Below are 26,223 nucleotides of genomic sequence, written 5' to 3' on the forward strand. Positions count from 1 at the left end.
GCGTGTGAAAAAAAAAGATTTTCAAACTATCGCTAACACGTCAACTATATTTTTAGCATCTTGTTTCCAAACCAAGTTCATTCACGTTCTCAATAGTAAAATATGTAATCAAATCAGCTTTGAATAAACAAAGCATAAGTGCAAAGGATTTCAGTTGGCATGAACAAAAGAATCAAACATAACCCATGATTATAAACAAAGTATTCATGAACCCTTTGTAATAATTAATTCCTGCAACTAAATCATTTTCAATCGTTCATACAATCATAATTGAACATAAATGTTTTTTTTATTAAAACTAAGCGTGGATGTACTAGCACTTGCTAGTATAGGTCATTGAATTAAGCAAGCATTACAGTTAAACAACTTGAGAGGTATTAAGAAACGCATTTAGCGCAGTTTCTATCAGCCTTGGAACTGAACACTTTCATGAAAGCAAATGAATTTATATATTTAAAAAAAACACTAGCAAAAAATAATTAAAATTAATCCTAGTGAGATTGATGAGAAATGTATTAGGGGGTACCAGAGGCTGGAACATTTGATAATCAAAAAAAGAAGAAGAAAATGTCCCCCTGGGATTTCCGCCCATGTTTAAAGTATTAAAAAATGATTCAGAGTAAACATGGTAAAGGTAACCCTTTTAGAATAGATCCCCTATGTACGCCCCGGCATAAGTCTAAATGATGAAGAACAACAAACTAAACATTCATGTAAAGTAACAATAACAGACTCGTAAAATGGTACGCATGATGATGCTATAACCTGGCTGTAATTATACTGTAATATTATGCAGGGCTTATACAAAATCTTACATTGAAACAAGAAAGGGTGGAATAGGATACAAAAGATCTGCTTTCAAACAATGTTCAGTCAAACGACTGAAAGATAGTAGTCTAGTGTAAAGTATCTTCATACAAACATGTAAAATGTAAGGGGGGTATGATATGTTTCAAAAGATATGGAGCATCCCCACAACCAACATGACCAAGGGGATGGATAAAAATCGTCCTTTTTTCTAATACTTTTTTCAGATTTTTAAATTGAAAATATGCAATCGTGAGATATAGCGACATTTCTAATATAATTTGTTTGCTCGGTATTATTATCTGTCGTGAATCTAGAGGATGAATCGCTTTTTGAATATGAGAATATGATCTCTATCACATGCAATCATATTCCCTGATGACGTCATCATCACTTGAGATTCGGTAAGGTAATAGAATCCATTCTCCAGTCTAGTTGATAAAGGGAATGATGCTACCCTTCTCTTCTTCATATCACCCTCACTCATCACCTGATCAATCACACACGTCTTGTACTCATCATCTGATGTCACGACGTAGAGGTCGTCTGTTATACGATCAACACTCACATTCAAGATGACATCACTGTGGGGGATTTCCCTATGATCACCCTCTCTGTCAATGATGAGTGCTCTGCGATCTCTTGTTAAGGGTAGAGCGATGATGTGACCTGATGACAGCACATCGCACATTACTATCTTCTCTTTACACGTGATGGTATTGATAATCTCATCATTAGCTGGGTTGATGACGTATATCATAGACTGACCCAATTCAGCAGCGATGATCATCCCATCCTGATCGATTGCAACGCGCACACCCATGCATCAGTACGCGTCGTGTTTCTTGGTATTGTGACGTCATTGATGTGATTCCACTGTCTGTCGTATACACTGATGCACCCAGGTAGACTGTCTCCTGTACAACCTGTGATGTATCTACCACATACTATCTTGTCATCATTCAGTACTGCACATGAGATTATACATGATGTATCACTACCGTTGATCACTCTCTGTGTGGTTTTACTGTTCAAATCTAACATGTAGGTATGTGTTCCACCAATCCGTGCATCTGTGATCATCACCTTATCTTCATCTATACATCCAACAATGCACGGGTATTTGATTTTATCTCTGACATTGATTGTATCAATGAGCTTCCACTCTCCATCATACCCATCAATTCTTCCATCATACTTCTCTCTCCCAACACCCTTCACAAACCTCACACCTGATACAACACGATTTATTTCTTTCACCTCACCATCATTCAGTTGCTTCTTTAGTTCCTCACTCACTGATGCATGCACACGATGTCCATCAATGACAATATTTTTATCATCTTCAAGAATTCTGTTTAATGTCTCTTTTGCTTTCTCTGCTGATTTGGTGTCGTCTTGCCATGATTTCTCAAGCTCTCCAATCTTTCTCTCGATCTCTTGAGCGATGTTCTGAATGTCATTCTGAAGAATACGCTGTTTATCAATTATCGGTTTTCGTCTCTTCTCTGCGTTTAAACGATTTTCATTATGTCGCTCCTCTCTCTTCGCGTTGTTCTGGTTAATTTTATCCTGGAGCTTTCGAATCTCCTCTTGATGTTGTTCATTTTCCCCATCAACCTCCTTGTCTATTAAATCAGCATCTTCTTTTTCCTTGGCTCTGTCTCTTTCGATCTCCTCTTCGATTTCGGAATCAACGTCATTCTGAATAGTTTTCAAATGTTCGTCCGGGACTTGTTTAACCTGATGAATCTCAATTCCATAAACTCGTAATAGCTCCAATTTGTCCATCACTGCTTTATGAAGGTTGCTGAGCTTTGCTTTGTTTTCCCGTAATGCGTCCTCTATGTCCTGCCGTACACAAGGTCTTTCATGATGATCTATCATAGCGCAAGAAAGACATAAAACTTCGCCATGCGTCTTACAGTACATATCCATGATTTTCTCGTGTTTCTCACAGAAGAGATTAGGTACACCTCTTCGTGCTATTCCAATGCAATCTTTTTTTAAGGCGCAGTCATGACAGAGCTTCTTCTTCTCCTTCACATAGAACGTGACGTCAGTAATCGATTCGCAGTCGGCTTCTTCACAAACAGCGCTTTCTTCATCTGAGCTGAGTTTAGACGCCATCGTGAAAAGAATTTAAAGGGATTCAAGGTTGGGGGCTGTAAAGAAAGGGCATAAAAAAGTAGGATTGAGGGCAAGACGCATTTGGAAAAATATCATATAAGTTAAACAAAAGAGAGAGAGAGAGAGCTACCGAGAGAATGTGTGGAGTCACTGTACACCCAAAACTATATCGATATACTTGAAAACACATATTGAAAAGGAATGCCATGAACAAAGAAATAAAAGAAAGACACTGCTGCACTTCATGAATATAATAATAATGAAATGAAACTAGTTTACAACATGCATGGTACTTGTTTATCAGTAAAGAAATGTATGAAATATTTGTGACGATTTTCTTTAGCAGAACCCTCACCACCATGCCCTCCATGCATGCATGCATGCAAGCAATTTTTTTTTCTCGCACTTAAGCCAAATTCTAAAATTTGTTTATTTAACATAGAAAATGTTAACAGGAAAAAATGTTTAATGGTGTAATCCTGAAAGTTGTGTTTAAATAATGTAGATAATCTAAATTAAAAAAGTTAATGATAAATTACTCATTTTGGTCTTGTGATGGCAATATTATCGATTGAGTTGTGTAATGAAAACCAATGTATTTAATTACTTTAAATAGAAAGGGCTACAGCGCATTCAGCTCTTGCAGGTTCTTTTGTTTAGGTCCGAGGTTCTAGTAACAGGTGGAATAAACACTTAGCATTCCAAGACCCGCCCGAGGTCTATTGTACAGTCATGACAGTGCACCTAATTGCCGTGCACAGAGAGTAGGATCACTTTCACTTTGTTACTCTTTGAGAGAGGTTGTGTTCTGAGGAGCAAGCAAGAAATGACACACAGTTTTAATCGATTTTGGAGTTTTTACTACCCATAATGATGTGAGTCTATTTTATATTTTATCAGTATATTCCAGCTTTAAAAAAGAGAATTATTAAATTCTTTAATCTAAAAGGTTATTTTTACTGAATTTTGATCCAGATTTTCTTGTAATAATTCCATCAGCTTGTTTTCTGTTACTTTAATAGGCATAATTGTACTTTGTGAGCTTTTTTATCACTTTCCGGCCTTATTAATTATCGAAAAAATATTGCAGTGATGAAATGGTTGTATTTCAATATTTTCCAGGAGTGAATTTATGTCAATTTTTCAAGGATTTATACATTTATGCTAATGAATTAATACTATCTAGATATTATTTTGATGCTTATTAAATTATACGAAAGACATGTATTGATCAAATGATTTATAAATCATTGAAATTTAAAAACTAGGATTTGTCATTATATAGAATGGGAATTTATTCAATTTTCAAGGGTCCTTTGGTCAGGGAGCTTTTACCAAGGACATCAATTTTATTTTGGGGCTACATCAATAGATGTCTTTAGTTTTCGTCAGCCCTGAGCCAAGACCATAATGTCCTGAGTTTTCAACCCTGAGTTCTGCTAAGTTCTTCTTGACGTCATGCGAGAGGTCGAGCACATTGGCTGATTGCAATTTTAAGAAGAAAAAATAATCAAACAAATAATATACATGACTATGTATATGAATGTAACGTCTTCTTCCTTTCGGATGTGCGAGATCTTGTAGTACTTTTAAGAGGGGGAGAGGTGTGTGTGCGTGAGAGAGAGAGAGAGGGGGGGGGGAGGAGGAGGGTGTCATACCTACATTGCCATCACTACATTCTATTTAATTATTTCGTGTATGGATATTTTGATATTTTTCATATCAATAGAACTTGCACCGAAATATAGTCTCATTACAGTATAACAGTCGAGTTTATTAGCACGGTAGTATATGCCCATATTCATGATGTTCACTTGAAAAGCTTTATAGATGGAGTTGCATCAACATGTTTTCAAGATCTTGCCATATACACATCATCAGCTCAGACCATGACACCAGGGGCCTATTGCATAAAGCTTTTAACCTGAGAAAACTCTGGTAAATACTTAAAACTAAGGTTAGTCTGATTTCTGCCATTGAATTTAACACAGGCCAAAAACTCCGGTAAAAACAACCTGAGTTTTCTCTGGTAAAAAGTTTTATGCAACGGGCCCCAGCTTCTTCGTAAGACCCCACATGATTAGCCCTTAACAGTGAATAGACATTCTATTACACAACAGCAAGAGTATGTTAGGGTGAGTGAGCTTTCTTTGCAGGAGCACCTTCTCTTACTAAACATTAAATTCAAGAATCATTTCATCATAAGGAATGCTCAAATTATACTAAAGTCTTATCTTTACTACCAGTTATTGACACTGAGACACTCGTCCAAAAACTCTCGCATTCTTTATTTTCTCGTCTGCGCCTCGAAATGGTACATTTCTAGATGGATCGCGATATACAAAGGCACGTTATCGTTATTACTGCAATCTCGATTATAATTATTCTAAATGCTAATAACGTATACACTTTAGATTCATTCTTACCCTTTTCTTATGTAGATCCGATCTGAAATTGCGGATAGTTGGTTGTTCCAACGCCTGTTGAAATAGCAAAGGCTGACAACACCCCCAGATACTAATCACGATGACATGACCATACCACTCAACCTTATATTGCACTTTGACGTCTGTTTAATCTTAATTTGCATACAATTTATTTTGTTATGCACAATATTTTTAACTATTAATGTCAAAGGTGTGTGTACTCTTCACGTATAAATATAACATATCAAACAGAATAAATATAAAAATCATCGAACATGATTTACGTGCATTAAACAAGCCCTTTGGACTTTGTTGTAATCTTGGTAGGACATGTAGGAGGTAAATTAGTGGTCTGAGGGTAGAATATGAAAATCCGAAGGAGGGGGGGGGGTGGCCGTCATGGCAATTAACTGGTGAGGGAAAGGCGGGTAACTGCACCTAAGTGCTGACACAATTGGGGTTATACTGCATGTAAATGTCCAGCCATCTATTTTTAATTACAATCGTTTTTGCCCCTTTCTCTTTCCCCCTTCTCCTCTTTGCATGGTTCCTCTTCCTCTATTCCTCTGAGGGGGGGGGGGAGGGCGTTGTCATCTAGTGGTTACGACTCTCGTCTTTCAATTAGAGGGACGTGGGTTCAAAACCCAGCCATGACGTGTATTCTTTCAGCAAGAAATTTACCCATATTGTCCTGCATGCAACCCAGGTGAGGTGAATCGGAACCCGGTGTGATTAATTTCTTGATGGCACTGAGCGCTGAAAGGCACCTCGGGCTAAAGCCAGTGTCATAATTACAATAACAATACGCCTCGGTATAAATTATTTCTAGATAGATGGCGCTATAATCTTCATCAGTGATTAGCCTGCAGATCGCTCCTAAATCACTACTAAAGAGCATAAATGGTTTATGAACGGGGAACGTGGTGTAAAGTTGTTAGCGATGTTTTGACATAAATATATGCATGCCCGAATTTAAATTCTAAAGATTACAAGCTGAGAAGGCTATCCATGTATGAAAAGAGTAGAATTTATATTAAGAGCCCCCTCTTTGATTTTTGTATCTTTTGTTCGACCTGTATGTCAGAGAATGGTTTGAACGCTTATAGATGGAAGAGGGATGGAATGGGTTACGAAATGATAAAGTAATGAAAGATTCATAGTTTTGATTTACATTCCATGGTGAGACTCTAATGGCTAATAGGAAGTTTACAAACGGTTGAATTACCTATCCATTTATTTTTTCATGTATTTATCTTCCTGCGATTATCTATTTATTTCAGATTCTTATTCAATGTTTATTGAAAATAACGATAAATTCAATCAGTGGCGTTCCTGAAACATTTCGTACAAAAATTACAACGGAAAAAGGGCATTGCGATTATGTCAGGGGACACCCCCCCCCCCCCCTCCTCAGCTACGCTAGTCATGCTAGTACTATTGACATGATTGAAGTCCGCTGTCGCGTCGGCTCATGATTAGATAGTCCACGTCCTGGACGATTTTTACTGATTGGGCAAACCATAACCAACACACGCCCGGGCCCGCGCCCTCCACTGATTCACTTACCCCCAGTGATTCACTTTACCCACTGATTCACTTTCCCCCGAAAAAAAAAAATCATATGACTATTCAGGGTGTGTGTATGCGTGTACTGTTATGGGATTGTAGTGTGCTGGGTGTTTGGTCGTCGTGTCGTACAAAATAACAACAGTCCAGGAGGTGGACTAATGATTAGATTATTATGTCAGTGTTTCATGATGCTTGTATTAGTACTCCCTGTAAAGGGTCCATCCCAATAATTTGCCAGAGTGATTTCCAAGCACACTATTTTCTCTCGTTCTCAAACTGATGTTTTTTCAGATCAGCGAATATTTATTTGCAGTTTCGCTTGTTTATTTTTTCACAATCGGTAAGGAACATGTTAACAACTCCACAACCCCCTCTAACCCCTTTCTATTCCACAATATCTGTCACGTGGGAAGTGACCTTTTTTATTTATTTATCTACTGCTGCTTGACACCAAATAAGGAATACGTAAAAACTGAGGATTACAGTTATGAAAGATTTAATCAAACTTTTTCAATATTTCTTTTGACTTCTTTGACAATGATTGTACAAGAAAAATATATGATGTGGGTTATGGATTACAAAATATAACTTAACTTAATCGTTGATGTGAGCCCCCATCATCCTATCTGGTCTGACATGCCCCACTCGGCCCTGGTGGTCGGTCCAGTTCCTGGCCTCCGCAGGTTGCGATGTCTCTGACTTCCACTCGGCCTCCGCAGACTGTGTTACCCCTCGATGAGTAGCCCCCTTCAACGAATTAGTGGACGAGATTGAGCCCCCAATGATGACATGAATTTTGACCAGTCATGTCGGTGGAGAACCGGCGGCAGCTGGGGTCGTTATCTCGTCACCGACGTAGTCCCTCAGTTATAACTTAGACTGCCTACACGAACACTTGTAGTATATTCTGGCTTAGGTGGTTCTCCCTGAATTACTAAAATTGACCTCCTAATATACCGTACCGTTACTAGGAATAACTGTACAATTTCTATGAAGTAATTCAAAGGATTTCGATAACAGATGAGTGCATACAGCAACACATTCTTATCATAAAAGACACTTCCTGTGTATCTACATCTACACTCATCAATGCTAGATCACTTTTGTTTATTTACGACACCTGTATGAAAATGCTTGCCTAATAAGAAATATTTCTAACACCTTTATAAAATATGACATAAACCTGGTACACTTGTACTCTTAAGAGGGGGGGGGGGTATCAATCGTTTCTAATGCTTGCTTTTAAAGCATTAATTCAAAACACATGTACCTGCTTGTCTATAAGCCTTCTCTAACCTGGACCAAGTAAATATTTTAAACACATGTTTGTTCATATGTATAATTAAATTTCTTTCCTGACAATATCTCTCTATCTCTCTTCACTGATCTCTCTCTCAATTATCCTCTTTTAATCATTTATTATCTAGTACTTATAATTCAATGAATGCATTTCTCGCTTTCTAGTTCCCTCCCCTCTTGTCTCAGTCACCTCCACCTCCCATCTCTCCCATCCTCTCTCTCTCTTATCGTCTCTCAAATCATTCACAGTATTTTTACTCTTGAAATCACGAGATTGTGCGGCTTCTATTGTGAAAGATGAATGCTTTTATTGAAACATGAAAATCATCTAGCATGAAGAGAATAAATACCCTGGAATATGTGATCTAATTTTTCTTATACAAACATTACTCACGTCACAGACTATCCTATTCAGGTTAGACTTTGTCACAATACAGTATGAAGAATCATGGGGTTTTACCTTGCTTTCCCAAAATGTATTCTTATTTGGGGTTTCCGCTACTGTTTACGAAAGTCATGAAAGAAAAAAAAGAAAAAGGGGAAGAGAAGGAGAGAGACAGAAATAGAGACACATGAAACAAATTAGAGGGGAGGGGGAAGGGGAGACAGAGGGAGAGATGAAGAATCGGACGAATTTATTCAAGGAATGAGACAGAAAGAAATTAAAATAGGGATAGGGGAGATGGCAAATGAACATACAGAGACAGAGAAGGAACACCAGAGAGATAGAGAGAGGGGGGGGGGGGTAGTGAGAGAATGTGACAAGCCAAAAGGGGAGAGAGACACTGGAGGGGGGGGGGTTGTAGTGAAGTTGACGTATTTTATTCTCCGATCATCATCTAACCCACTTGGTCTACCATCAATGTGGTCTAGTATAAGTCTGTTACAACCATCCCTTGGTATTAAATGTCATCTAGTGTAATGCCCAAATTGGGTTATATCATTTTAGCACATAATCAAGTTGCAAGGCGTTTAATACTTCAATGTGTTATCACTAGTCCGTATAAATAACCATTCTGGGCTGAGTTATTATTTAGCCAATTGAGCACTCTGTATAATGTCGAGTTTGGCCATTCCCATATCGTCTTATATATCCACTTGATCTAACAGCATTTATGGCATATCATTATATGAATTAATTATGGATCGCATTTCCATTAGGCAAGTACAACAGATAATAGACTTAATGAGAGCGATACCCAATTTGGGCATTACACTAGATGACATTCAAGAACAAGGGATGGATGTAACTGACTTGTACTAGACCACATTGATGCAAAACAGGTAGACCAAGTGGGTTAGATGATGATCGGAGAATAAAAATGCGTCAACTTCTACTCACTCAACCCCCTCTCCTGTCTCTCTCGCCCCTTTCTGCTTGTCACATTCTCTTACTACCCCCCCCCCCCCCATCTCTATCTATCTCTCTGGTGTTCCTTTTCTGTCTCTGAGTGTTCATTTGCCATCTCCCCCGACTCTCTCCCCTTTCTGCTTGTCACATTCTCTCACTACCACCCTCTCTCTATCTATCTCTCTGGTGTTCTTTCTCTGTCTCTGAATGTTCATTTGCCATCTCCCCCGTCTCTTTCCCCTTTTTGCTTGTCACATTCTCTCACTACCCCCCCCCCCCCCTCTCTATCTATCTCTCTGGTGTTCCTTCTCTGTCTCTGAATGTTCATTTGCCATCTCCCCTGTCTCTCTCCCCTTTCTGCTTGTCACATTCTCTCACTACCCCCCCCCCCTCTCTCTCTATCTCTGGTGTTCCTTCTCTGTCTCTGTATGTTCATTTGCCATCTCCCTCTCCCTATTTTACTTTCTTTCTGTCTCATTCCTTGAATAAATTCGTCCGATTCTTCATCTCTCCCTCTCTGTCTCTTCCCTCTATTTTCTGTCAATTACCTCCCGGTTAGTGGTTAGTGTAAAGATAATGTATGAAAATAATTACAAAAAAGGTGTTTGTATTTGTGTTTGAAAAAAATATATTCTAATTATAGTTAACATCCCAAATTTACTTTTAAAATCTTATTTGGTAATAGAAATATACAGGTTTGTATTGAGATGATTTAGTGTAACGTAGTATGCAAATATTTTGCTAACTCATGGTTAATAGAAAAATATAATTCATAAAAAACAACAATACGCGATCTCAGAAAGCGTTTACAACCCCTTTTGCAGACTATAGCGCTAACATCCTATTTTCATTTTATACTCCTAAGTATTAATAAAAAATCATTACAGGGGGCCGTTTCATAAAGCTGTTCGTATGTAAGGTAAGTTAAGAGTGACTCTAAGAACGACTGGTGAACCTTTCTTACGCGCTAGACCATCGCCAATGGTGAATAACATTTACCAAAAGAAAGGATCACCAGTCGTTCTTAAAGTCGCTCTTAACTTACGAACAGCTTTATGAAACACCCACCTGTTAGTACGAAACATGAAACGAATTAAATCGATTACAAACCAAACTTTTCAGGGCCCTATGTGATTACATGTATGTTCATCATAGTCACAGTATAAAAATAATACATCATTTTCTTACTGGTTTATACATATTTGAAAATTCAAATTACATACATAATATTTCATACTGTCATGTTTTGGCGACCCAGCCTTACAGGTTTTTTCATAACCTCATGGAAAGCCACGGAATAGATTTTGTACCTACTCACATTTGATGTTTCTTTGTATTCTTATTTTATTTGCGATTTAAAGATTGAATTGAATTGAATTGAATGTATTATAAAAAAAAATATTTTTGTCAAATGAATGAAGTTTATAAATTTGAATTATATATTCAGTTAGACAAGATACACTGTGAAAAAAAAGAGTAAATTTACGTTGGTCATTTTTTTGTTGGGTAATATATACGTTGGTTATTGTTTTGTTGGGCATTATGTGCCCAATACTTAGGCAAATTTTTACTCTGCCGCTGCCAAAATACAGATGTCCAATTGTTGGGCTAGTAATTGCCCTGCTGAGTGGTAAATGTTGCGAAACTTTACGATCACGAGTTGCGCTTGCAGCATGCTACACACGGTCGATAAGATATGGAGGAGCTTCTAGATGACTGGGGGCTGGGGAGCCTCGCTGAATCTTTCATAGATGAGTTGCTTAAACGTTTTTTTAATTTTTTTATTTTGACTTTACGTTAAGCATAATGTGTAAGGAATTTGTCAGAATAGGCCTACATACATGACATATATCTGACGCTGTTTTGTTTTTGCTTCACTCACTTGAGATATGCACTTGCACTTGTATGCAGCGTTATTGTGCATGCAAAGCACTTTCGGATAAGGTCTCCGGATCGACACGGACCAGGTACACGAAGTGAGTGTAGGCCTTGCCCAGATGTTGGGTTAATAACTTTATTAAAAAGTTGGGCAAATTAATGTCCCAAATTGTAGTTCAAAATATTACCCAACAGTTGGGCACATTAATGCCCCAACAACGTTGGGTAAAATATTGCCCAGTAGTTGGTAGGGTTGACTATCGGCCCAACGTTGGGCAAAATATTGGGTAAAATATTGCCCAATTTTTTCACAGTGTAAAGAGTCTGAGGCGGTATTTAGAAAACAAAAACCATATTTACAGCAGTTTATACACCAATTGCGGCAGAATAATCTCCTTCAATCAAATGCATCTACAATATAGGCACTGTGTTTCAAAAAATATACAAGCAATCAATAAATTATTTTAGACTATAGCAGAATCATCTTTTAAATGCACTAAGTGAGAGTAAATAAAAATATAACTAAAGCATTATCCTTGCAATGTAACGAACCAAATAATACATAGCTCTAAAAATGTTTCCATGTTTTTTTTACAGTAGATTAAGATATTTCAATGATATAGTTGTAGTATGTACAAATGATCTTTTATATTTTTTGGTTAATAGTAAAATGGGATACATGAAAACAACAAAAGATGTATGGATAAATCGTGTATAAAACAACAACTATGGCAAACATCCCATATTCCCAATAAGTTTTGATCATCTTTCCCAATCAAGTTAATTTACATTCTTTAGATAAAAAGATGTAGTCAAAACAATCTTGAATAAACAAATCATCGATAGATATAACTTCAGTACGCATGAAAAATGAAAGAAATCTAACCGATTTTAGATCTTTAGGTGATTATAATAAACGCGCTTACGAATACACAATTTTCCTCCGTCTGTGTCATTTATACATAACTGAACATAAATTTCCAACAAAACAGTCACTGCCAGATATAGCATTGAAATTAACGTTTTTACACCAGACTACCTCAATCATCTAACTGATCATGTTTATTAAAGCGAATGAATCAATCTTTATAAACCCGATTTTTTCATATAAAAACCGAGCAGCAATCAACGATAAATTCTCTGTTAAACTCTTTCAGAAATTCATTTAGATTCTTAACAAGAAAAGGTGTATTCAAAACACTCTCAATAACACAAAACATTAAAACCATTTCCGTTAGGATAAACATTAAAGAAATCCAATAAATTGTAGTTATCATCATAACGCCCATGCAACTAAATCGTAATTGAACATACATTTCTTTAACATTCTAGCAAGCAAAACTGTCACTGACATAGGCCTAATTGAATGGAAATTATTATAAGTTTATAATAAACATGTAACTGTTCATTAAAAACAATTCTAATCTTTATACACATGGATATTCAGAATCAAACCAGTCATCATATTAATTAAACATCCCGTTTCACTCTCGTAGAATCATCTATTATTAATATAGTAATTAGAATAAAAAGCAATAAGCAAAACATTATCCTCTAAGTGGACCTAAGAAAACATAACGTTGCTATACTTGACCAAAATGTAATAAATCACCATCAAATGTGCATTCTGGTAACAGCAGATCCCGTTTAGTAAATAAACACCATACTGGTACATTTTAATTACCAATTACCAATTCCCGATTGTAAAATTATACACTACTGCTTATATGTTATGCACAATGTAGGCCCCCTATTTTTTTGCAAGACACAAAGTGCAATGTGTGAAAGTCATTGTAGCTTGTCCAGTATTGTGCGCGCCTCACAGGCGACTGACTGGATAACTACTCCCCAGGGAGTGGAGGATGTGCACACATTGTGTGCGGGAATGACTGATTGAATCCGATGACCGGGGTAATAATATATCTGTAAAGCGCTTAGAAACGTCGTTCCGATAGATTAAGCGCTATATAAAAGCGGATTATTATTATTATTATTATTATTTACCCAAATGTATCGTAATATTTGTAACTGCCCCCTCTCTCAGTAAATCCAGGTGATTGTATCATGTCATGATCGAGATAATTTCAGGGGCAGTTTCGTATGTAGCCACATCAAAATACTTCGTTGGTTTATGTTGATCTGATATTGGAAGTGAAAATATACAAACAAGCAAGCAATGTTTAGATGTAATGCGCATCGATATACAGCAAACGTGACCACGATCCTCTCAAAAATCGCAACATTTTATGAGAACAATTATAATTTAATATAACGCGTTGAAAGGAGTCAAAGGTACAATTTCAATCTATAAAGGGGTATAGAGTTTCATTACTGAATCAAGATATCACTGAACAATTATTTAGAGTAACAACTACATGTACTGTTTCATTAGCACGGTAAGACCGTGGTAGCTATAAAACACGTGATGGACTATTAAAAGGGTGATTTTTTTAACCAGCATGATTACATAAATGGGGAACATTTTAACTGTTCAGTTTTACATATGGAACTAAAATGAAATAATACGGGTATAGAAATAAAAAGCTGCTATGCAGACATAATTAATATAATGTTTAACTCACGCCAACAAAGCGACGGCGCAGTCTGGTATAAGATATCTGAGACAACGTGTACACAAAAAAGCATATCCCTGATAGGTTTTCAATGTGACTATGAAGCTTACCCATAATCAAACCATGAATTACAATGAATCATGCGTTTTCACATCCCTTTTTTCTTTTCAATTTGAAAGCATAAAATGGTAAGATGTAGCAACATTCCAATATCATTTGTTTGGTTTGCTTAGTATTATGATTCATCTGTCACGGATCTACAGGATAAATCGCTTTTGAATATGAGAATATATCTCCATCGCATGCAATCATATTCCCTGATGACGTCATCATCACTCGAGATAAGACAAGATGATTGAATCTATTCCCCAGTCTAGTTGATAAAGGGAATGATGCTACTCTTCTCTTCTTCATATCACCCTCACTCATCACCTGATCAATCACACACGTCTGTACTCATCATCTGATGTCACCGTAGAAGGTCGTCTGTCATACGATCAATACACACATTCAAGATGACATCACTCTGGGGGATTTCCCTATGATCACCCTCTCTGTCAATGATGAGTGCTCTGCGATCAGGTGGTGAAGGTCGAGCGATGATGTGACCTGATGACAGCACATCGTACATTACTATCTTCTCTTTACACGTGATGGTATTGATAATCTCATCATTAGCTGGGTTGATGACGTATCTCATAGACTGACCCATTTTCAGCAGCGATGATCATCCCATCCTGATCGATTGCAACGCGCACCCATGTAACAGTACGCGTCGTGTTTCTTGATATTGTGACGTCATTGATGTGATTCCACTGTCTGTCGTATACACTGATGCACCCAGGTAGACTGTCTCCTCTACAACCTGTGATGTATTTACCACATACTATCTTGTCATCATTCAGTACTGCACATGAGATTATACATGATGTATCACTACCGTTGATCACTCTCTGTGTGGTTTTACTATTCAAATTTAACATGTAGGTATGTGTTCCACCAATATCCCAACTTGTGATTATTACCTTATCTTCATCTATACATCCATCGATGCGCGGGTATTTGATCTTATGTGTGACATTGATTATATCAATGAGCTCCCACTCTCCATCATACCCATCAATTCTTCCATCATACTTCTCTCTCCCAACACCCTTCACAAACCTCACACCTGATACAACACGATTTATTTCTTTCACCTCATCATCATTCAGTTGCTTCTTTAATTCCTCACTCACTGATGCACTCACGCGTGTCCATCTATGACAATATTTTTATCATCTTCAAGAATTCTGTCCAGTGTCTCTTTTGCTTTCTTTGCTGATTTGGTGTCGTCTTGCCACGATTTCTCAAGCTCTTCAATCTGTCTCTCGATCTCTTGAGCGATCTTCTCAATGTCATTCTGAAGAATGCGCTGTTTATCAATTATCGTTTTTCGTCTCTTCTCCGCATTTAAACGATTTTCATTGTGTCGCTCCTCTCTCTTCGCGTTGTTCTGTTTAATTTTATCCTGTAGCTTTCGAATCTCATCTGATGTTGCTCATTTTCCTCATCAACCTCCTTGTCGATTTTATCAGCATCCTCTTTTTCCTTGCTCTGTCCTCTTCGATCTCCTCTTCGATTTCGAATCAACCTCATTCTGAATAGTTTTAAAATGCTCGTCTGGGACTTGTTTACCCTGATGAATCTCAATTCCATAAGCTCGTAATAGCTCCAATTTGTCCATCACTGCTTTATGAAGGTTGCTGAGCTTTGCTTTGTTTTCCCGTAGTGCGTCCTCTATGTCCTGCCGTACACAAGGTTTTTCATGATGATCTATCACAGCGCAAGAGAGACATAAAACTTCGCCATGCGTTTTGCAGTACATATCCATGATTTTCTCGTGTTTCTCACAGAAGAGATTAGGTACACCTCTCCGTACTATTCCGATGCATTCTTTTTTCAAGGCGCAGTCATGACAGAGCTTCTTCTTCTCCTTCACATAGAACGTGACGTCCGTAATCGATTCGCAGTCAGCTTCTTCACAAACAGTGCCCTCGTCATCTGAGCTGAATTTAGACGCCATTGTGATAAGAATTTTAATGGAGTTGGGGTTGGGAGCTGTAAAGAAAGGGCAAAAAAAGAAAAGAAATAGTATTTAGGGGGAGAAACATAAGTAATATTACAATACACTGTTAGAAAATTTCTACTTGAAAAAAAAAAATTCCTGGAGCAGAGTCTCGAGAACACAATCATGTAATCTTAATACTGCACTGTGTAATATCAAATGCATTTGTGTATAAAATAACAGAAAATTTGGGGTATGTAACTTTCTTAATTTATTGTAATAAATCCGTCCCACTCCCTTTTTTTAACAGACCTGTTCTGTAAAATTCTAAAAAGATAAAATCTTTCCTGTTTTTAACAATTATTTACAGAATGATTTGGTTACTTCTTTCTGTAGAATATGTATTTTTTTCTTTTGTTTTTTTTTTCTAACAGTGTATACATTTATCAGATTATATTATGCGCTGATATCGAGAAAACATCAAACGAGAGAGAGGGAGGGAAAAATAGGGGGTGGGGGTAGGGAGAGAAGAGCGAAAGGGGTGGGAGGGTTAGCGTTCGAAGTTCCAAGTACGTCTATCTCAATCTTTACCTCTTAAATAATCAACTTCTTATCTTGGTTTGTAAAAAGATGTTGCTTCCTACAACATAGAAGAAACTATGACCATAATCACGCACTCATTAAACTCAATGTTTTAACGATTTCCGTGATGAAAAATCCACATTAGATCCATCGCATTACAAAATATACTAGTATCCAACTTACATGAATGTTCTTTCCTTTGCCAGTCACAGTTCTAGCTGACTCGATAAACTCTCCCAAAATACTGATTTGCGGAAAAAAATCAAAAGTAACAAATTGAAAGTAGATATTTTAATGCAACCAACAGTGAGTGTATTTCTAGTTGTTAAACTTTTACTAGTAACGTGTATCATCACTTTACATCCACAACTGAATCATTTGAAATGTGTGAATACATATTTTGATAAAGCAATGGGGGGGGGGGTGAGCAAAGAAAGAGAGAGAGAGAGAAAGAAATGACAGGCACTGCTGCTGCACTTTATGAATATAATAATGACGAAGATGCATCATGAATATAATAATGTTGCTAAGTTACCGATCGCTTGTTTTGCCTGGGCATTCATTTTACAAATGCCCATGTCGCTTGCATATTTGGCACAATCATGTATGTCGAGACGTGGTGTATTAGAGCACTTGAACGGGTCGCATGGGTGCTTCCCGCGCTCACTACCGCCCCTAAACTGAAATACTAGCTATTTCACTCATTCTAGACCGAGTTACCGGGAAATATTTGGTTCTGCCCCCCCCCCCCCCCCCCAATAACAGGCATATACGGCACTGCAACGAGGCGCCTGAAACTACTCGGCACCTGATGAAGGAAAATTAGATAATAAAAAAAGCATTGGTTTCGCGGGCATTCGGTCAAGTGGTCGGACCCCCTTTGGTGAATCAGACCTGAAAAGGAATATTTAGGAAACTTTATGGAATACACTTTCAGGATAGGTACTTGACAAATCAAATAATGGAACTATTATGCAAGCGCTCAGCGCGAGCTGAAAATGCTTATATTTACACCATAAAGTGGACATAAATTTTACATAGCATTTTTTCAAATCAATTACTGTAAAACATACAAAATTATTAAAGCTCGATGTCTGAGTTGAAATATTTTGGTATATTGACTTCAAACTTGTTATTTAAGCTATATATCAGCCTATTGAGCAAGATATCAAAATATGTATCATCGATCAGGTAATGCGAGCGCGAAGCGCGAGCTAAAACTTTTGTGTAGTGACAAGAAGTCTTCCCGTCATCTTTTTTAATTCACTCATTTTCATTATTCTATTTTCCTTTTCTTTTTTAATTTCTTCTACTCCCTTTACCTTGAGTTCCCTTCTCCCCCTTTTTGTTCTTTCTTTCCCTGGACCCTCCTACAGTAAAATGAAGTTATATATAATAATGGATATGCGTACTTGTTTATTCTTGTTCTTGAAGTAGCTAAATAACAATCAAACTTCGTAAGTGTTCAAAATATCCAAGCTTCCAGACTTTCATTGTTCAGTAGACTCAGCAAAGATTTCAATGGAACGAGTCAACAGTCTTGGTCATTTAGCAGAGTGAAGTTAATAAAAGCGATTACTTTTTTCAGTTCAATTTCAATTATTTTTCTTCCATCAAACAAAAACAAATTGTATACCATATATAAACATTGTATCAGTTGCAAAGAAACAAAAATAATAATACATATGTTATGAAAAACACACAATTTGGGCAACACATTGGAGGTTTAAATAAGTATACTATTTTCCAATAGAAATTAAATTAAGATGGAAATGGAGGGACCCACTAAAAAGCAATGCTTGTACAATGTGGGCCCCTCAAAAAATAGATAATAAAACCAATAACAAAGTACAAATACAGACATAATCAAATGAGAAAAAAATAAATGAGAGAGAAATAATACTCACAAAATAAATAAGAAGTTATCAAAAAATATAGTTTGTATAGGACAAAACAACCAGTCCTAAAACATATCCACCCTTCCCCACCCCCCCCCCCCCCGCGGAAAAGAAAAGAGAAAGGGGAGAATGCCCTGAGAAGATGGATGGGTGCTGCTGAACGTGTACACATGCCATCGTGGACTCAAGCAAACTGGATTCAATGAGAGGATAGACACGATAGACACAAATAATATATGAGGTTCAAAACCGAGCACAACTGAGAAGGACTTGTGTCAGATTGTTTTTTTTTTCAATTAAAAAAGAGATGATTTATGTTTTAATTATAGTCTTTATATAGTAAAAATGATGACTTGACAGAGATGATGAATTAGATTTAATTTGAGGATACATTATAAGATTTTAATAGAGATAATTTGAATTCAGTCTTAAAAGAGTTCAAAGATTTTGCAGTTCTTATATTATTATGAAGTGAGTTCCATAACTTCGGTCCCTCATATATCTGTATATGAATGTGTTCTGAGCTAGCAAAGTTCTTAAAAGTGGTAAATGGAATTCACCCAATCGCCTTGTTGGATAGTTATGAATGGATTTATTCTTTGGAAACATTGAATTAAATACATTTGGGAGGTTGTTGTTGTTGTTATAATTGAACATAAACTGACAGAGATTAAACGAATATAAGTCTTTAATTTTCAATATTTTATGTTAAAAAAATAATGGGTCAGTATGAGACAAATATGCTGTGTAACATATGACACGAAGAGACCTCTTTTGTAATAGGAGTAATTTGTCTAAGAGTGTTTGATATGTGTTGCCCCACGCTAAAATTCCATAATTCAAATAAGGCAATATAAGGGAAGAATATAATAAAGAGTCAAAAGGGGCGTAAGCTTTCGATCCTAGCAGAATCTTCTTCGGAGGCAAAATGACAAACATATAAGGTGGAACAACCATAATATAGACCACAGACATTCAACAGCAACACTGGAACAAGGAGACAAAAGGGGCATTAGTGAGAAGAGATGACCAATCAGGTTAATGAAGGGGATGAAAGAAAAGGAGTAGGCAGACACAAAGGGAAGTTAGTGGAGTGAGGCCAAAGAAAGACCTCAAGCCAAGAGGGATTAAGATATAAATGAGGCAGGCAACATCAAACAGGATCTGGAACAAAACAGTGATAGAGGGTATGAGGAAGATATGAAAAACAAGAGAATTAGTGAGAGGTGGGTCAAACAGGTAACAAAGAAAGGCATAATAAGCTTGTGCATAAGAGTGGGGAAAAAGGGAAAGAGAAGGGAACAACTGATAATGTGCAAAAGACACAAGTATGTATGATAGAGCATAAAACTAACTACGAGAAGAAAGTAAGTGATAAAATAAATCTGTAAGTATAAAAGTATGTAAATACATTAAAAATGAAAAAAATAATACATATACAAATGGGTTAACTGATATTGTAATCCGCTGGGTGTGAGGGGAAAAAACAGAAGACAATATAGTAGAAAAAAACAAACAAATCTGTACATATGGAAGGGAATCAAATTGCCTAAAAGGGTAAAAGCAAATAAAGAAACTGATGCTGTATGAGAGAGGGGGCGTATTGAGGAAAAAAAACTAAACATAGTAACCATGAAAAAAAGCAAAATAAATAAGTGGTAAATCTAAGAGGTGAAGGGAAAAAATATATATATATATAAAATGAATGTGATATCGCCTGAATAAGGGAGGAAAAATAGGAGCTGAGCTTGTATGAGATATGGGAGGAAAGTAGAGGCAGAAACTTAAATGTAACTAATCTAAAATAGCTGATTGGAAAAAAACATATGTGTATACAAATGGAAAGTGGATAAGAAGGATTAATCAGTCGTTCCCCACTTGGATGTTCAGGCCATGAGGTTGGATGGTGCGAAGGCGTCTCATCCAGAACTGAATGAATATAATGTAAGCAGGGACGATAATGGTAAACAAAATTTAAGCTTGTTAATTATACCAATGTTGCGTGAAATAGTTTTACATATGTTATCTATGTGGAATTTCCATGAGAGCTTATTATCGACTGTTATTCCAAGAAACTTAATATGGGATACATTTTCCAAGGGAGTTCCATCCAAAATAATATCAACAGGAAGTGTATTAATAGAGTTGCTAAACAACATATATTTTGTTTTTTGTAGATTTATTGACAATTTATTTGCTCTTATCCATTGGGTGACATTTTTTACACTTACTGTGACACCGCAATTAGTATGTCACTTTAAACGTTAAAAAGGACGATAAACCAATCAAGTATCTGCGAATCTAAGACTTACTTTCTTATCAGGACCAATTAAATTGGTCTTCGAAACTCGGGAAAATGAAATCAGTTTTTTGATTTCCGACATTTTACATTTATGGTGAAATTCTTATAATAAAACTTTTGAAAGCTATTTTGCATCAATACAGTATATTCCTCTAAAATTTATAATGGTGTTAAACAATTTACTTACAATTTTCGTTGGAATTCCTGACGGGACAGAATTAAGAGAAAATTACTCAATTAATGTACTTAATATACCACATTTGAAAAAAAGTAGAACTGAATATGATATATTTGAAAAGTTAAATTATTGTATTTGGATTGGGCAGCAGAATTATTCGAAGTGACAATTAGGCACACTCGAAAGTATCGAACTGAAAGGTATCGTAGACATATTTTCCATCAAACTTGTTATTTGATTCAAGTTGATTAAATCATAACATTCGACATATCTTTATATTTGCTAGTAAGATTACATTCTCCATCTTTGTTATGAGGGACAATGATTATTTTTTTAACTAGCAAGAAAGAGGAAAAGTTGCTGTTCACTCTGATTGATAGAAATATATTTTGGGTATAAAATAGTCGTTTGTTAGTCTAACACTTCAGCTGTCAAGAAACAAGCGGGTCTAGACTATTTATATACAAGCCTAGCACAAGTTTCAATTTGCTTGGGCCGATGATATGTCAAGGTATGCAATGATTTACTCCCTGGTACTATGGTAAGCTGAAAATTCAGACCAATTTCATCTTCTTAAAAAAAACCCCGGAAGACTCTAGGTGACTATGCTATAGTCATTTGGCTACACTGCCAACAGCAGCTTCCTCATTTTATGTTCTTGGTATAACATTAACATGTAGGAGACACGATGTACAGAGTGAGCCAGAAAAAAAATGTCCCATCAGGTTGAAGGTGAATCGTCTAGATTATGATCATTATATTATTGATTTATGTAAAAGTAGTTCTCACCGAATTATTTTGGACCATTTTCGTGTGGATCTTTGTTTTCATGACTGACTACGAGACAATATCGAAAAAAGTTGTCACATCTCATTTGCGCCAAGCTGCTGGGCAAAAAACATTGTGAAAATTATGAAAAAAAGTAGTTGTGAGAGGGTAAAAAGAAAGCTCCCCATAATTCTTTCCCACATGCGCACACCCTGACTCTCACCTGCACATTTCCTCCTTTGCACACACCCATCCACACAGTAGGCCTATGCCACACCCACATACACGCTTCCTAATCACTACATAAAATACTGCATAAAACAACATTACCCTTATTTTTAACCTTTCTCCATGTTCTCATTGGATTTGTCTACTGTTGATCTTCAACAGACAATAATTGTATTTTTGTTATACCTAATTACAAAATGGATTGCCTGATCTGGAATCAGTTACTTATATTGAACCCTTCACGAGTGTGTGGATCGAGGGTAGTGGCAGTGGTGTGTGTGTGTGTGGGAGAAGTGATGTGCTGTGTGTGTTGTTGCTTGGGTATGGATGGACGAGTGTGTCCGTGTAAGGAAGGACGGGTAGCAGTCTTATTAGAATTATTAGATTCTTCAATCTAAAAGGTTAATTTGACTGAATTTTTATCCAGATTTTGTTGAAATAATTCAATCAGCTTGTTTTCTGTAACTTTAATAGACATAATTGTACGTTGTGAGCTTTTTTTATATCACTTTTCGGCTTTGAATAATTATCGAAAAAATATTGCAGTGATGGAATGGTTGTATTTCAATATTTTCCAGGAGTGAATTTATGTCAATATATCAAGGATTGATACATTTATGCTAATGAATTAATGCTATGTAGATATTCCGTTGATGCTTATTAAAGTAGATAAAAGACATGTATTGATCAAATGATTTATAAATCATTGAAATTTACAAATTAGGATTTGACATTATAGACAATGGGAATTTCTTTTAATTTTCAAGGGTCATTCGGTCATTGAGTTGTTACCAAGGACATTTATTTTATTTTGGGGCTACACCAATAGATGTCTTTATTTTTCGTCAGCCCTGAGCCAAGATCATAATGTCCTGAGTATTCAACCCTGAGTTCTGCTTAAGTTCTGCTTGACGTCATGCGACAGGTCGAAAGCGCCTAGACTTTGGTGACGCCATTCTTCGACAGACTTCGTGGATCTCCGATAACCCCCGACACACGTCATTCTACGTCATCAGTTTTCAAGGTCATCGGAGACCCGCTACTTCAGTCGACTTGTCACCATTTTTTCATCGACATCATATGGACTGCATCCATAATTAATCAGGGAGGTCATTTAATGAACACTTAATATTGTCCGGACAAATTCTTATTTCTCCCATCCATTACCATTTTTTTTAATTCCAAAAATGAGATTCTAAATTGATAAAATCAAACTTAACTTTGTTTTTGTTTTGGAAGTCAATACCATTTATATTTATAATATATGTATAGTATTTATAGTATACAGGTTAGGTAGAGACATGTCGAGATTGTTGAGGAAGGGAATCGGATGAGCATCTGGTCGAAGAGGAAAGGGGCAGAGGCCAGATGAGAGAGGAATATAATTTCGCACACTCGATAATAGGTAAACGATAATTAAGAGGCTGACCTATGTGAAAACGACCCATGTGAAAAGGATGGTGAAAAGGACGGTCAGAAAACGAAGCTGTCCCTGTCAGATTCAAGATTCAAGGAGTTTATTTCATTCCCATGACAAATATAAATCAAATACAGATAAAAGTCAAAGTATGAGTACAAGATGAATTTTACCTCAACATAACTATATAATAAAATTTGTATGAAATAGTATTAAGCGTGTATGGAAATGAAGAGATCCACTAAGACGTATTGATTGTAGAGCGTGGATCCAATAAAGCGAGTTGAAGAAATAATTTGTTTTAAGCAATTGAGAAAAGTAATCAGAGTTAATGAAATGTGGAAATTCATTCGATTTTACAAATGTACAAATATACAATATTATATACTGTGAAAGTAAAATGTGATAAATATAATAGGAAAAATATCTTAAAGAAAAAATGAAATGATATGGAAATGGAAATATGATGGTGACAGAAGTACGGTACGACATGCACTATTAAAGACACGCAAATACGAAACAAAGAAGAAAACAAAAGAATACAAATTAGAGGATGGAGGAGAGAGTGAAGAAATAGGCTGACCGATATTAAGAGAGGGTGAGAGAGAGTGTGTGTGACTGGGAGGGAGGCAGACAGACATAGATAGATGAACAGACAGACACACGTAGGGAGAGAGAGATTCTAAATATACATGTCCTCAACATAACTATCAGCCAAAAATACATTTAATGCTCAACTTGTACATGTTGTAACTATTCCAAACATGGGAAAGTCCGCACTATATGTTGCATTGCTTACATATGTGGCCTAACTTGAACTTTCATGACCTTAAATGACCTTTAATTGGTCGGAACGCAATCTAAATGCGATGTGATTCGTATATATGGATTTGAATTTGCATTTGCTATAATTTGATATCACAGATGATATCTTTATCCCGCTCAATAAAATAGGAATGTAGGAAAGTTTGTGTGGTTTATGAAGTCAGAAAAATCCTCAAAATGCCAAGGTCGCACCCATGGAATTGATAATATGTAGATTGTCAACTTAATTTTAAGCCAATAATGCACATAGTACCTAGCTTGTATTAAAACACGATATTTTTCGCCTTATGTGTATCATTTTTAATGCAATTTGTCATTTTATGACCTTAAATGACCTCTAATTGAAAACTGCGTGATTTAAATGCACAGTGATTTTTGCATTTGTTTTTCATTAGCTTTAATTTGAAACCAAACATGACATGTTTCTTTCGTAGAATATGAAAATCATATTTAAGAGGTATGTGAAGAAGAAGTGGGCGTGGCCTACGACCTCAATTTAAAACAAAAGCCCAAGGGTGCCCAAGTGGCACCCGTCGGATTCTTGAAGTATACTACTTACTACTTTCGTAAAAAGAAAGTACTGCTACTGCTAATGTGAATGCTACGAACACTACTAATAACAATAATAATACTACACTCCTTTCAATACTACTATACTGCTGCTATTACTACAGTTATTCTAATTCTACTACTAATATTACTATTGCTAGGAGTAGTATAGTAGTTGTAGTTAAAGTTGCACTACTACTGCTATTAGGCATTGCTGTTACTTCTACTTATACATATACTACTCTACTTCTTCTACTCTCTACTACTGCTATGTTAAAGAAAAACATATGGCTAACCAGGAATAGTTGGAATTAACATGGAGCCATCAACAGATAGCTCCATGTTTGGAAGTAAGAACATATAACTATACAAAAAATACTCATTGAATCAGGAATGTAGATCAAGATGTACATTTTGGAATTACTTACCAATATCTAAAATGATACACCTCCGGTTTTACTACCGAGGAACAACCCAGTCAATGTTGTGCACTGGACCTCAAGTTGGAGTCGCATAGAGCAGTGTATTGTTGGAGATCGGACTAAAATTGTGCACATCCTGACAACATAGACCCGTAGGCTACACATGTAGCTGTATGCGATAGTAACACTATATAGGGGAAGGCGGGGTAAGTTGAGCATAGGGGCAAGTTGAGCCACCAGCCCCAGGCCAATAATGAATGAGTCAGACTTTGTGGTGGTGTCATGTATTGATGACCCATAGCATAACCCCTAACCCCACCACATTGTTTTCAACTTTGAAACAAAAAGTAGTTTTTTAGAGGGAAAAAAATGAATTTCAGCCAAAAAAGTAAAAAAGAGTGTGAAATAGATAAGTGCTTTATAAACATACACATCTTTAAATATAATAAAGACATGATAACAACATTATTAGTCCAGGTATGGATCTTCATTCTTGTCATAGTCTTTTATATGATGGATGCATAATAAATGTGTGGATACAAAATTATCGCACTATGTTCGGACTGGTGTAAGTTGAGCCAAACAGCATGGGGCAAGTTGAGCCATGGTAATTCCAATGGTAATGTATCTTAAAAAACAAACAAACCATAAAAATCGATTGAAATGCTGGCTTAAAGGAGCAAATTTACATGACTGCTCTTTTCCTTTTAAAGGATGTTAGTATTTATAGAGAATTAGCAAGTGAAAAGACTTTAAACAAAAAATTGACACGCTGGTTCTCCCCTCATACATTTTGTACATAGTTTTTGTGGCTCAACTTACCCCAGAAGGTGGCTCAAACTTACCCCATATATGGGGCAAGTTGAGCCATTTGACATCGTTTTTTTCAAAGGTCACGATGACTTTCAGTATGGGGATAGAAAGTTATATATAGGTAGAAAATGTTTCAGAAGAATTAAATTTCAAGGCAAGGT

The 26,223-nt window shown here is 36.4% G+C and overlaps 1 pseudogene; it reads right to left on the reverse strand.

The window, feature by feature from the left end:
- LOC121426827 lies at window positions 1-25,437 on the reverse strand (annotated as a pseudogene).
- Window positions 25,438-26,223: the final 786 nt, after the last annotated feature.

This window comes from Lytechinus variegatus, chromosome 13 (assembly GCF_018143015.1).
Source record: "Lytechinus variegatus isolate NC3 chromosome 13, Lvar_3.0, whole genome shotgun sequence".
Lineage (NCBI taxonomy): Eukaryota > Metazoa > Echinodermata > Echinoidea > Temnopleuroida > Toxopneustidae > Lytechinus > Lytechinus variegatus.